Source organism: Cervus elaphus, chromosome X (assembly GCF_910594005.1).
Source record: "Cervus elaphus chromosome X, mCerEla1.1, whole genome shotgun sequence".
Classification (NCBI taxonomy): Eukaryota; Metazoa; Chordata; class Mammalia; order Artiodactyla; family Cervidae; genus Cervus; species Cervus elaphus.
In genome coordinates, this window is record NC_057848.1 from 160,184,271 (window position 1) to 160,198,671 (window position 14,401).

The 14,401-nt window shown below is 40.6% G+C and overlaps 1 protein-coding gene across 1 annotated transcript in view; it reads right to left on the reverse strand.

Moving 5' to 3' along the window:
- The window catches only part of GRPR (gastrin releasing peptide receptor), a 334,343-nt gene extending 319,971 nt beyond the window's left edge, over window positions 1-14,372 (reverse strand). The window contains exon 1 of the mRNA XM_043896088.1: window positions 13,832-14,372. The gene's annotated coding sequence lies outside the window, so the exon portion shown is untranslated. The remainder of the gene's footprint in view (window positions 1-13,831) is intronic.
- Window positions 14,373-14,401: the final 29 nt, after the last annotated feature.

Consider the following 14,401-nt stretch of genomic DNA (forward strand, 5'->3'; position numbering starts at 1 on the left):
TACAGGAGTGAAAAGAAGGTAGACCCATGGCATCTACTTTGCTAGCAGCAGATTTTTGATTTCTCGATTACAGTACAGGCAGTATAGGCCTGAAGCTAGCAGTGATGAAGACAGCTTCTCAGCATTCCAGCTCACTGATTACTGCAGACATAGTAGCTCCCTGGCAGTCAAGTTCTGCAGTGTTTTTCTGGAAGGTTTTCCCAGAAACTCAGCCTAGATTTGGCTCGTCTAATGATTTTCAGACTGCTTCTGTTTGTTTTAGTTACAATGGTTTATTTTATCTGCAACTAAACTCAGACTAAAGTGCATCCTACAATTAACTGCATTTCACCCTGAGTGATTTTTCTGAAATTCTAAAACTCAAATCCAGTAACGGCACTTCCCTTGCTTAAAATCTTTCAATGTCCCCAATATCTTTATATAAAGCCCAAAGGATTTAATCCTGTTGAAACTTCCTGTATAATCTGGTCTTCTTATTCTCTGCAGATTCATATTTACCTAGGTACTCCCTGACCACACTGATCTTCTATTTAGGTCAGCGAGACAGTCATACACTCATCTCATCTTTGTACATACCATTCTTGGAACACTCTTGCCTGTCTTCTCTTGACTAACTTTTTTCTTTCCTAATTTTGGCATAACAGCTGTATCCTACAAAAATCCTTCTCTGACCTCCTCAGTTCTGTTGTGGCCCTCTTGGTAGGATGGATGGGAAGGGGATGGGGGGTCCTTTTAAAATATACACTCCTTGGAAATTCTTAGAACTCTGTAATACAGACGGGGGCTCCCCACTCTCCATCTGGGAACTGGGGGCCTGAGAGGTCTACCCCCCATACCGGGCACCCTGCCGGCAATGCTATACAGGCCCAGGAGGAGCCCCTGTCCTCCCAGGCTCACATGCTTACCCCATGCCTCCTGTATCACCATGAAGGCTGGCTTCTGAGATGTTGCAGCATGGGTACCCCACCCAGAGGACCCGACCCGTGGCTCAGATGGTGACTGCAGCCATGAAATTAAAAGATGCTTGCTACTTGGAAGAAAAGCTATGACCAACCTAGACAGCACATTAAAAAGCAGAGACGTTACTTCGCCAACAAAGGTCCATAGAGTCAAAGCTATGGTTTTTCCAGTAGTCACGTGTGGATGTGAGAGTTGAACTATAAAGAAAGCTCAGCACCGAAGAGTTGATGCTTTTGAACTGTGGTGTTGGAGAAGACTCTTGAGTGTCCCTTGGACTGCAAGGAGATCCAACCAGTCCATCCTAAAGGAAATCAGTCCTGAATATTCATTGGAAGGACTGATGCTGAAGCTGAAGCTCCAATACTTTGGCCACCTGTTGTGAAGAACTGACTCACTGGAAAAGACCCTGATGCTGGGAAAGAGTGAAAGAAGGAAGAGAAGGGGATGACAGAGGATGAGATGGCTGGATTGAATCACTGACTGGATGGACATGAGTTTGAGCAAGCTCCAAGAGTTGGTAATGGACAGGGAAGCCTTGAAAGCTGCAGTCCCTGGGGTCACAAAGAGTCAGACATGACTGAGTGACTGAACTGACCCCACCACTTATCACTGTCACTGTCTGGGTTAGGCCCTTTCCTGTATGTTCCCACAGCAGCCTGGCCTTCTCCCTTTTGAAACTTACTTTACTGCACCGGGATTGCCAGTTGTAAACTGTGCCCTCCTGCCCTTATAGCATATGCACCTGGTAGAAGGTTTCATGTCTATGTTGTTCTCTATTTTACCCCTAGTACCCAATGAGTATCTGGCCCAGACTTAGGCATAAATATTAAAGTAATAAACAAATTGAATCATTTTAAGCAGAGGGTCTAATCTTCATTGGATTTAAGTTTCAGGGAAAAAAAATACTCAGATGACCACATGCAGAAGAAATTACAGTAATGGGATTAGATGGAGGAAATGAGCTGAGAGAGAAAATCCAGTCTGTTGATCTAACCTAGAGCAATATTAGTGAGGATGGAAGGGAGATTACTCTGTATGCTATGGTAGGGGGAGAGGAGCATTAAAAACTGGTAACACTCAAGGAGTTTATTTGAGAGATATGGGCTTATTTTTCTTTTAGCATCCAATTCAAAGTAATGCTTTCTGAGCATCTACTCTATGGACTTAACAAGATGGCAGAGTAGAAGGACATGCGCTCATCTTTTCCTGAGAGAATTCCAAAACTGCAACTCGCAGCTGAATAATCATCAACAGGAGAATGTTGGATCCCACCAAAAAAAGATACTCCATGTCCAAGGATAAAGAAGAAGCCCCAACAAGACGGTAGGAAGGGCGAAATCGAGGTTAGAATCAAACCCCAACCCTCCAGAGATGCTCAGAGGGCTCAAGTCAAACCTTGTGCACACCAGGACCCAGAGGCCCCACAGAGACTGAGTCAGACTGGCCTTTCAGTGTTTGAGTGTCTCCTGCAGAGGCACAGGTCTGCAGTGACCTGCTGCAGGGACAGGGACCCTGGCTGCAGAAGACCTGATCACCCTGCGTGTGAAGAGGAGGTCTTGGGGGAGATCACCATTAGCCCCACCATAGAGCTGCCGAGCAGATGACTCACAAACTGCAGAAAAATTATACCAAAGAAATTCTTGTACTGTTAAGTTCTAGAACCCACAACAGATTTCTGAACCTCGGGATCCAGCAAGGGGACTGAGAACCGCCAGGGCATTTGACTTTGGAGGCCAGTGGGAGACTGAGCCAGACTTGCCTGTGAGTGTCCAGGAGTCTCCAGTGGAGGCATGGATTGACAGTTTGGCCTCAGTCAAAACAACAGGGAGGGAACACAGCCCTGCCCATCAGTAGAAAATTGGATTAAAGATTAACTGAGCATGGCCCTGCCCATCAGAACAAGACCCAGTTGTCTCCCCCCTCCCCAGTCAGTCTCTTCCATCAGGAAGCTTCCATAAGCTTCTCATCCTTATTTATCAGAGGACAGACAGAATGAAAACCACAATCACAGAAAACTAACCAAACTGGTCACATGGACCACAGCCTTGTCTAACTCAATGAAACTATGAGCCATGTCATGTAGGGCCACCCAAGACTGACGGGTCATGGTGGAGAGTTCTGACAAAACGAGGTCCACTGGAGAAGGGAATGGCAAACCACTTCAGTAGTCTTGCCTTAAGAACCCCACGAACAGTATGAAAACGCAAAAAGACAGGACACTGAAAGATGAACTCCCCAGGCTGGTAGGTGTCCAATATGCTACCAGAGAAGAGTGGAGATATAATTTCAGAAAGAATGAAGAGACGGAGCCAAAGTGAAAACAACACCCAGTTGTGGGATGTGACTGGTGATGGAAATAAAGTCGGAAGCTGTAAAGAACAATATTGCATAGGAACCTGGAATGTTAGGTCCATGAATCAAGGTAAATTGGAAGTGCTCAAACAGGAGATGGCAAGAGTGATCATCAACATTTTAGGAATCTGTGAACTAAAATGGACTAGAATGGGTGAATTTAATTCAGATGACCATTATATCTACTACTGTGGTTAAGAATCCCTTAGAAGAAATGGAGTAGCCCTCATAGTCAACAAAAGAATCCGAAATGCAGTACTTGGGTACAATCTCAAAAATGACAGAATGATCTCTGTTTGTTTCCAAGGCAAGCCATTCAATATCACAGTAACCCAAGTCTGTGCCCCAACCGTTAATGCCAAAGAAGCCAAAGTTGAATGGTTCTATGATGACCTGCAAGACCTTCTAGAACTAACAACAAAAAATTATGTCTTATTCATCACAGGGGAATGGAATACAAAAGTAGGAAGTCAAGAGATACCTGGAGCAACAGGCAAATTTAGCCTTGGAGTACAAAATGAAGCAGGACAAAGGCTAACAGAGTTTTTCCAAGAGAACACACTGGTCACAGCAAACACCCTCCTTCAGCAACACAAGAGAGACAACTCTATACATGGGCATCACCAGATAGTCAACACTGAAATCAGATTGATTAGATTCTTTGCAGCCGAAGATGGAAAAGCTCTACACAGTCAGCAAAAACAAGACCGGGAGCTGAATGTAGCTCAGATCATGAAATCCTTACTGCCAAATTCAGATTTAAATTGAAGTAGGGAAAACCACTAGACCATTCAGGTATGACCTAAATCTAATCCCTTACGATTATACAGTAGAAGTGACAGACAGACTCAAGGGATTAGATCTGATAGACAGAGTGCCTTAAGAACTATGGACTGAGGTTCATGACATTGTACAGGATGCAGGGATCAAGACCATCCTCAAGAAAAAGAAATGCAAAAAGGCAGAATCATTGTCTGAAGAGGCCTTACAAATAGCTGAGAAAAGAAGAGAAGCAAAACGCGAAGTAGAAAAGGAAAGATATACCCATTTGAATGCAGAGTTCCAAAGAATAGCAAGAAGAGATAAGAAAAACCTTCCTCAGTGATCAATGCAAAGAAATTGAGGAAAACAATACAATGGGAAAGACTAGAGATATCGTCAAGAAAATTAGAGCTACCAAGGGAACATTTCATGAAAAGATGGGCACAATAAAGGACAGAAGCAGTATGGACCTAAGAGAAGCAGATGATATTAAGAAGAGGTGGCACAAGAATACACAGAAGAACTATACAAAAAAGATCCTAATGATCCAGATAACCATGATGGTGTGATCACTCACCTACAGCTAGATATCCTGGAATATGAAGTCAAGTGGGCCTTAGGAAGCATCAGTACGAACAATGCTAGTGGAGGTGATGGAATTCCTGCTGAGCTATTCCAAGTCCTAAAAGATGACGCTGTTAAAATGCTGCACTCAATATGCCAGCAAATTTGGAAAACTCAGCAGTGGCCACAGGACTGGAAAAGGTCAGTTTTTACTCCAATCCCAAAGAAAGGCAATGCCATAGAATGTTCAAATTATTGCACACTTGCACTCATCTCACACACTAGCAAAGTAATGCTCAAAATTCTCCAAGCGAGGCTTCAACAGTATGTGAACCATGAACTTCCAGATGTTCAAGCTGGATTTAGAGAAGGCAGAGGAATTAGAGAGCGAATTGCCAACATCCACTGGATCATCAAAAAAGCAAGAGAGTTCCAGAAAAACATCTCCTTCTGCTCTACTAACTACGCCAAAGCCTCTGACTGTGTGGATCACAACAAACTATGGAAAATTCTTCAAGAGATGGGAATACCAGACCACCTTACCTGCCTTCTGAGAAATCTGTATGCAGGTTAAGAAGCAACAGTTAGAACCGGACGTGGAACAATGGACTGGTTCCAAATCGGGAGAGGAGTGCGTCAAGGCTGTATATTGTCACCCTGCTTATTTAACTTATATGCAGAGTATGTTACGTGAAATGCCAGGCTGGATGCAGCACAAGTTGGAATCAAGATTGCCAGGAGTGATATTTCTAACCTCAGATACGCAGATGACACCACCCTTATGGCAGAAAGCAAAGAGGAACTAAAGAGTCTCTTGATGAAAGTGAAAGAGGAGAGTGAAAAAGCTGGCTTAAAACTCAGCATTAAGATCATGGCATCTGGTCCCATCACTTCATGGCAATTAGATGGGGAAACAATGGAAACAGTGACAAACTTTATTTTCTTGGGCTCCAAAATCACTGCAGATGGTGACTACAGCCATGAAATTAAAAGATGCTTGATCCTTGGAAGAAAAGCTATTACCAACCTAGACAGCATATTAAAAAGCAGAGACATTACTTTACCAACAAAGGTCCACAGAGTCAGAGCTATGGTTTTTCCTGTAGTCATGTATGGATGTGAGAATTGGACTATAAAGAAAGCTGAATGCCAAAAAATTGATGCTTTTGAACTGTGGTGTTGGAGAAGACTCTTGAGAGTCCCTTGGACAGCAAGGAGATCAGACTAATCAATCCTAAAGGAAATCAGTCCTGAATATTCATTGGAAGGACTGATGCTGAAGCTGAAACTCCAATACTTTGGCCACCTGATGCAAAAAACTGACTCCTTGGAAAAGACCCTGATGCTGGGAAGGACTGAAGGCAGGAGGAGAAGGGGACAACAGAGGATGAGATGGTTGGATGGCATCACCGACTTGATGGACATGAGTTTGAATAAGCTCTGGGAGGTGGTGACGGACAGGGAGGCCTGGCATGCTGCAGTCCATGGGGTCGCAAAAAGTCGGATAGAACTGAGCAACTGAACTGAACTGAACTCTATGCAAAGTACTGGATTAGGTTCTGTGATAGAAAGATTAGTAAAATACCATCCCAGTCCCGGAGATCGCAAAGGTTTCAATTCACTAGTGCAGACAGAAATACTTTAGTATTAGGCAGAAAGGCAAGATAAAGAAGAGTTTGTATTTTGAGGGGCTGTGGGTGTGTGGTTTTCCAGTTTATCTGTTTATTTTTGTCTAAAGATAATGGGTCAGTAATTTATGGCAGGAGACAATGGACTATGGTGAGAAACCACTGGCTGGAGACAGAACACAGGGCTCTGAGCTCCTCATGATCTTGAGCAATTTGTTTACTTTTTGGGGGCTAAATTCCTTATTTGTAAAATGAAGTTTTTAAGTGAAGCAACCTTTAAAAATCCATTATTTCACTTATTTGTTACAGATGTATGTATTATTTCTAAAAGGTTTTCAAACCATTCAGTTGAAATGTCCATGTATTCTAAATAGTGTTTCAGGATAATGTTTTGACTTTGTCCTATAGTATTTAGAAGACAAGGATATAATCTGATCATAAATAAACTGTCAGCTTTGGTGTCTTGGTTCTAAGAAACTGACAACATCATCCACTTTTGACAATTAGGGATAGTTCACCAGAATATGCTTCCCCCTGCCATTTTCTTGGCTCTTTCAGTCGTATGATTTTTTAAATTTCGCATCATCTACTGCCTGGTACAAATGCTATCTTTTGCCAGAGGAATGTAAAGTTAATGAAAAATCTCAAATCAGTCTTTTCTGCCCCTTTGATAGATGAGTAGTTTTAAATTCTGAAGTAAGATTTTATAAGATTTCTCTTTATATTTCAATCGAAGGGAGACACATGTAGGAGCACAAAAAGTAGGTTCAGAATTGAGACAAAAAGTTAGCCACTTGAAAATGCACCACTCTTCCCACTGTTATGGCTCCTTCTCTTTGTAATAAAGTATGTAACAGGTTGCAAGGATGGCTAGTAATACTAATAGTTGTAACAGATGAAACTGGAAAAAAATCACTGGCTTGATATAAAGTTATTTCTCATTCACTTAAAGTACAATTGGTGGAAGGAATGATGATTGTGGTAGTAGTCTGTGTGTCTGCTCCATGCAGTCATTCAACAACCCAGGCTGACAGCAACTCAGCCATCCTCAAAGCCTGATTTCCAAGGTCACCCTGGGTGTCCACATCCAGGGGGCAAAAGCAGGATTGAGGCAGGAAGGAGGGAAGATACCTTCTTGTAGGTTTTCTGGGCCCAGCCTGACAGCTCTTCCATCCACATTTCATAGCCTGATCTCAGCCCCATGGGCCTATCTAACTGAAGGGGAGGCAGAGAACAGGGTAGCCAGGTCCCAAGGAAGAGAAAGGGCAGATTTTGATTAAAATACTACTTAGTGGTTTCCGCCTTATCCAGGGATACAGATTCTGTCTAGCTGATCCCTCTCAACTCTCTCCCTTCTACCTCATGTCTGTAATAGCTGACAAAGTATTTAGAGGTAATCCCCACTTGGAGGAAGTAGTTGGAAAAAAATTTATATCAGTAGTGATATTCATCAAGTAAGAATCTGATTTTTATGGTACAACCTTCAAGTTTCTCTAAGTGCCCTAATTTCTAACTTGGACTATTACAGTACATTAGTTTCTACAAGGCACACCATGGTCATAGGCAACTGTGGGTTGTGTATATAGATTGAGTTTCAGTTCATATAACTGGGAATATTACTTTCCCAGTGCTATAAGACTTAATGAGATCAACAATAAAAAACATTCAGATCTCAAGTTTCCTTTAGATCATTTGTCTGGGAAAATTATATCACAATCACTGGCTTTGAGAACTTTTCTACTAGCTATCATAGCCTTTTTTTCCTATAGGGTAGTGGAAATGGCAAGCCACTCTGGTATTCTTGCCTGGAGAATTCCATGGACAGAGGAACCTGGCAGGCTACAGTCCATGGGGTCGCAAAGAGTCGGACACAACTGAGCGACTAACACACAGTGGTTCTCCAAGTGTGATTCTAAGACCAGGAGCATCAGCCCCACGTGGGAATGTTAGAAATGCAACTCTTACCATAAAACTTCTAAAAGAGAATACAGGCATAAGATTCTCTGACATAAACTATAGCAATGTTTTCTTAGGTCAGTCTCCTGAGGAAAAAGAAATAAAAGCAAAAATAAACAAATGGGACCTAATCAAATTTATAAGCTTTTGCACAGTAAAGAAAACCACCAACAAAATGAAAAGACAATCTATGGAAAGAGAGAAAATATTTGCAAAAGATGTGACCAGCAAGAGATAAATTTCCAAAATACACAAGCACCTCATACAGCTCAATATATGTATATATTTTAAAAGCCTATTCAAAAAACAGGCACAAGAGTAAATCGACATTTGTCCAAAGAAGACATACAGATGGTCAACAGACACATGAAAAGATGTTCAACATCGTTACTTGTAAGAGAAATACAAATCAAAACTACAGTGAGATAACATCTCACATGGGTCAGAATGGACAGCATGAAAAAATCTACAAACAATAAATGCTGGAAAGGATGTGGAGGAAAGGGAACCCTCCTTCACTGCTAAAAGGAATGTAAATTAATACAGTCACTATGGAGAATAGTATGGAGGTTCCTTAAAAAACTAAAAATAGAGTTACCATTATTATCCAGCAATCCTACTCCTGGGCACATATCCAGAAAAGACAAAAACTCTAATTTGAAAAGAATCATGCACCACTATGTTCATAAAAGCATTATTCACAATAGCCAAGACATGTGTCCACTGATAGATGATTGGATAAAGATGTGGTGGTGGTTCGTGTCTGACCTTTGTGACCCCATGGACTGCAGCCAGCCAGGCTCCTCTGTCCATAGGATTTCCCAGGCAAGAATACTGAAGTGGGTTGTTATTTTCTTCTCCAGGGGATCTTCCCAACCCAGGGACTGAACCCGGGTATCCTACACTGCAGGTGGATTCTTTACCGACTGAGACACCAAGGAAGGCCCAAAGAAGATGTGGCGCGCGCGCGCGTGTGTGTGTGTGTGTGTGTGTGTGTGTGTGTGTGTGTGTAACACACACAATATGGAATATTACTCAGCAAAGAATGAAATAATGCCATCTGCAGCAACATGGACGGACCTAGAGATTATCATACTAAGTGAAGTAAGTCAGACACAAAAAGAAAATATCGTATGACATCACATATATGTGGAATCTAAAAAAATGACATAAACTTATTTATAAAACAGAAACAGAGTCACAGATATAGAAAACAAACTTACAGATACCAAAAGGGAAAAGTGGGGGGAGGATGGATTAGGAGCTCGGGATTAACGGATAGGAACTACTACATATAACATAGGTAAACACCTACAATGGAAGAATCTGAAAATGAATATATCCTTATAAATATATATATATATATATATATAAATATATACACATGCTCTCTGAATTGCTTTGCTGTACACCAGAAACTAACACAACCTTATGAAATAACTATACTTCAATTTAAAACAAGAAAAAAAGAAATATAATTCTTAGGTCTCACCTCAGACATGCTGAATCAGAAACTTTGGGGATAAGGCCCAGCCATCTTGTGTTTTCACAAGTCCCCTAAAGAATATCCTAGAACCATGGGTCTAATTGAGTTAGATTACTGCTGAAACGTCTCATTTTAAGGACCAGGTCAAAAGAAAATTATTTCAAAATGCTTTGTTGAAAATATATTGAATCTCTTATACGGCTGTGAATTAAGAGTTTTGTAGCAAGCTCACAGAATGAAAAGATTGTGAAGAGCCCTGGGAGATCATTAAGACAGATTGTTTCCAAAGCTGTCAGTTACAGAAATCTAAAGTTCTATGAAGCATCTCTAGGGGTTTCCTAAAAGGAAATGTATTCACATGTTTGACTGGTGATTGCTCCCCTGACCAGCCAGAGTTTGTTGCCATAAGACATGGAATTGTGTGTCAGGAGAAATCATTTTGGAGCTTTAGGACAGAGTCAACATCTTACTTGTCTTTGTATCTACACTACCTTCCGTAGTGCCAGGCAGAGAGCAAACATAATAAACATATATGTTAATGAATGAATGGATGGAAGAGTCACCTCATGGATCTTGGTTGTAAGTAACTTCCACTAATATTCCAGGATCACTTTGAAAAAAAATCCCATTTGGATAGCTTATTCTTAGTTAAAGAATACTAACTGCCTCACATATGTGGCCAGTCTTTTTAGCAGTTATGGATTTTACCTATCAAATATTAAGAATGCCCCCAACTATTCCAAGAGAAAACAAACATATGAAGGTAAGTGTTTATCTCATTTCTTGAAATATCTATATGATATCTCCGTTGCTGCATGTTAACCTCTTCATTGACTAACTCAGGTTTCTCAACCTCAGCACTATTGACATTTTGGGCTGGATAATTCTCTGTCATAGAAGCTGTTCTGTGCATTACAGCAGCATCAACAACTGTTCCTGAGCTCCCTTGTCCCGCTGTGACAACCCAAATGTCTCCAGATACTGCCAAGTGTCTGCTGGTGGGGGATAAAATTGCCCAGGTTGACAATCCTTGCTTTAACGTAATACTAAAAGGAGAAGAGTCATTTTCCTGCATTTTCTTCAAAGCTATGGAAACAGGCTTCAAGAAAGAACGTATATTCCACATTTCTCTTTAGTTCATTGTGGAGGACTTTGTGGCAGTGACAGCTGTTTCTACTTGACATGATTTGGTTCATAAATCCTCATTATTTTAGGCCAGTTTTCTCCTTAGAACAACTTTATCTTAGGAGATGCAAATTCACAAACTCTAAGTATCTTTTTTACACTTGTTGTGATTTTCTATACTGATTCAGCACTGAATTCCATTAGAAGACATTTTTATTTAATAAATAATAAATAATATATAGACTGGCTAAAGGAACACTGCACAAATCCACAATACAGTGTTAGCATTAACAGAAGAGTTTTTATCTACTTCACTACAGTATTTCAAAAAACTAAGTAAAACCTACACTAAAATAAAATGTAATAATAACTTTTATTACATCCTACCTCAAGATTCTATCCCTGGAAAGACATCACTGCTTCTGGAATTTACTTCCTGGTATTGAAATATGCTAATAATGCTAATTCTCTTCTCTTTTTTTTTTAATCTTATGTATTTTTTAATATTCATTTTTATTTATTTATTTATTTGGCTGCACCAGGTCTTAGCTGGGGCATGTGGGATCTTTTTAGTTGCACCCTCTATTTATGGATTTATTTTCTGTTACGGCATGAGGGCTTAGCACTGTTTCAACATTCCTTCCCTTCTGTCCTCCATATTCTCAATATAAATACAGTACTATTTTTACTTAAATTGTCAGTGCTTAATGATGTACCTTGTCAGCGCTTACTGACACCCTTGTTGACACCCTCATGTTAATGTCCCCTTAATGTCCCCTCCCTTACTGTCCATGTGGGTCTATACTTTAAATATTCCTTTTTTTTTTTCATTTAACAGCATTTTGAGAGGGAGAGGAGATAAAAAACATATGGCCATCACATATTTAACAGGAAATTAAAACTATTTTTGAAAAATTATAAAAATCTCAAAATTTTACTGTTAGAAGGTAGAAATCTCTATTTCACCCTCACCTCGGATTTAGTACAAATAAAAGCTAGGCACTTTTTTATAAAGAAAACAAGTGATGTTAACTAGACTTACTGCAATCATTTTGCAATATATATAACTATTGAATCATTATGTTATACATCTGAAATTAATATAATGTGATATGTCCATTATATCTCAATAAAAACATAAATAAAAGGTAGGTTACCAGAAATACTTCAATTCTTCCCCTTCTGTACACTTGGAATACAGTTATTTCTATTCCATGATAAATCTCTTCTCTCTTCTGACCTTGCTAATTTTCTTTTATCTATCAGGACCATTGAAACCTGGGAAACATCTGGCAGCCGTAGACCATGAAACCACATGCTCTTTTTCCATTAGACACGGTAGTGTAATAAATGTCTCCTGTATCAGAAAAAAAGTATAAAATCTTATTTTTAGTTTTTCATAAAAAATAATTCTTGTACCATCAATCAATAACAATCAAGAAATCAGGACCACCCAGATAACAATAGCAGAGGACTAAAAACAAGATACCCTGTTAACATGACAAATGAAGAAGATACTAGGTGAGAAGAACCCTCTATATAACAAAGCCCACAATTTCCAAATTGTGGGAATCAAAGTCAAGCAGTTAATTACCAACAAAGACAATAACAGTGCTCCTTTTGTCTTTCACAGTGAATGCACAATTAACACTTAATCTAAGACTGGGGAATAAGCCATCTATAATCTACTGAAAAAGACCATCTGCTTCTATAAATTTTGTTCTTATACACTTGCCAAAAGAAAAGAACATATTAACAAAATAATGGGCCCTGCACTGTTAATTGCTAGGTTGTTTGCAGTTGTGCTGTTGCTATTAGAATTTAATAAGCCATTCCTTCTGCTAAATTAATAAGCAGCCAAGATTATGTAATAGCTGCTTTCAGCTGCTAATTATTTTTCCCATAATTCCTTTCCCTCCCTCCCCTTAACCCCCACCTTTTCTTGGCTAGGAACATCAGAGACTGCCAGTATGTCATCAGCAAGTCTCCCGTCCTTGTTTTCAGAACCAGAGACCAAGATGAAGAACATAGCCAATGACTTTAAACTTGGAGGTAGTTATCTCAGGAAACTTGAGGACATGAGTTTTGTACAGAAAAGCAGATTTTCTGGATTTGGATTCAGAGGACGAATTTTCATTACACAGTATTAGATCTGTCTTTGACTAATGGCATGTTTTGTGTAGTAAGGGAGAAATGGGATATTAACATGTGCCTCTGGGACAGGATTGGTCAGGTTGCTGACAGAAATTTGGGCAGGGGGCCTAAAGACCTACAGAAAGTCAACTCTATGCTTTATGTTGACCACTTTTTAAATATTACAGTAAATGTTTAGCATACACATTAGTAGGAAAATTTCCAAGCGGCATAGCAGTGTCTGAAAGGGGAGGTAATATACATTTTTATCTTGCCAAAGAAGGGCATTAAAAAATGCCCCTAAATCCCTATTATGCACTTAGTTTTACAGACATTTTAACACACACGAAAAGAACACAATCCCTAATAAAGGATTCCCTTAGATTGATTAAACTTCGCTTCCTGGAAAACTTTCCCTTTGGGCCATTAAAAAATTCCGGCGACTATGTTTGGGTACCTCTGCAAAAAGGCCATAGCCTAAAAAAAGCAATATTCTAAATTTCCTTTGTAAGAACCGAGGTGACTGGGATAACGAATAGCATTCGACATGAGAAACCCGTGGCTGCTCAAGCAAGGTCACTTAATCCCGTGGGGCTCCCTTTTCTTCATCTGTAAAAGATGAGTCGAACTGGATGATTCAACTATTCTCTCATTCGAAAAAAAATGGACATCCATTATGTGCCAGACACAATGCTCAGCACCATGGCTCTTAACTAACAAATCTACCGTTTTAGAGTCCTTATCAGTCAACTCACATTTATTAGTGGTGTTATATACCAGGCAGAGAACTAGGCTGGGATGTAAAATGAAGAAAACTCGAGATGTGCTAATGGGTATATGGGTGAAAGAGGGAATTCATTCTTACAGAATTTGAGTGAGGCTTCATAGGAGCTGTGACATTTGAGAGCAAGGGCATGCCAGGCAGAGAAAGTCGTCGGCAAGACTAAACTGGAACCCAAGTGGCTGTGGGGGAGGAGAGGGGCAACTCCGGATGAAAGAAGCGGAATCTTGAAGAGGTGCCGGTCCGGCTTTTCAGCAGGGAACAGACAGTAACTCCTCAGGTTCGCAGCACTGAGGATGAGCGAGGCAAGCCCCGGCAAGAGACACTTGCACAGTTTGGGGCGAAAAGGTGTCTAGGACTGTAGCAGTGCGATGGGAAGGGCCGGATTCCGGATGGTTTTGAGGCAAAGTAATTGCAAAAAGCCCTCTAAACGCGTGCACGAGCTCCACGAAAGAGCTTTATTTTCTTCCGAGTTGCAGCACTCCCTCTCTCTCCTCACCAACATCACCGGCCATTACACGGCCCCGTCCCACCCTCTTGGGGCACCGAGAGTTATCGGAGCTCGAATGTGGTTCTTGGAAGTACGGACCTTCCCTGCCCAGCTTAGTACGGTCAATAAACGGCACCATGAAACACTATCTTCTCTGCACAAAA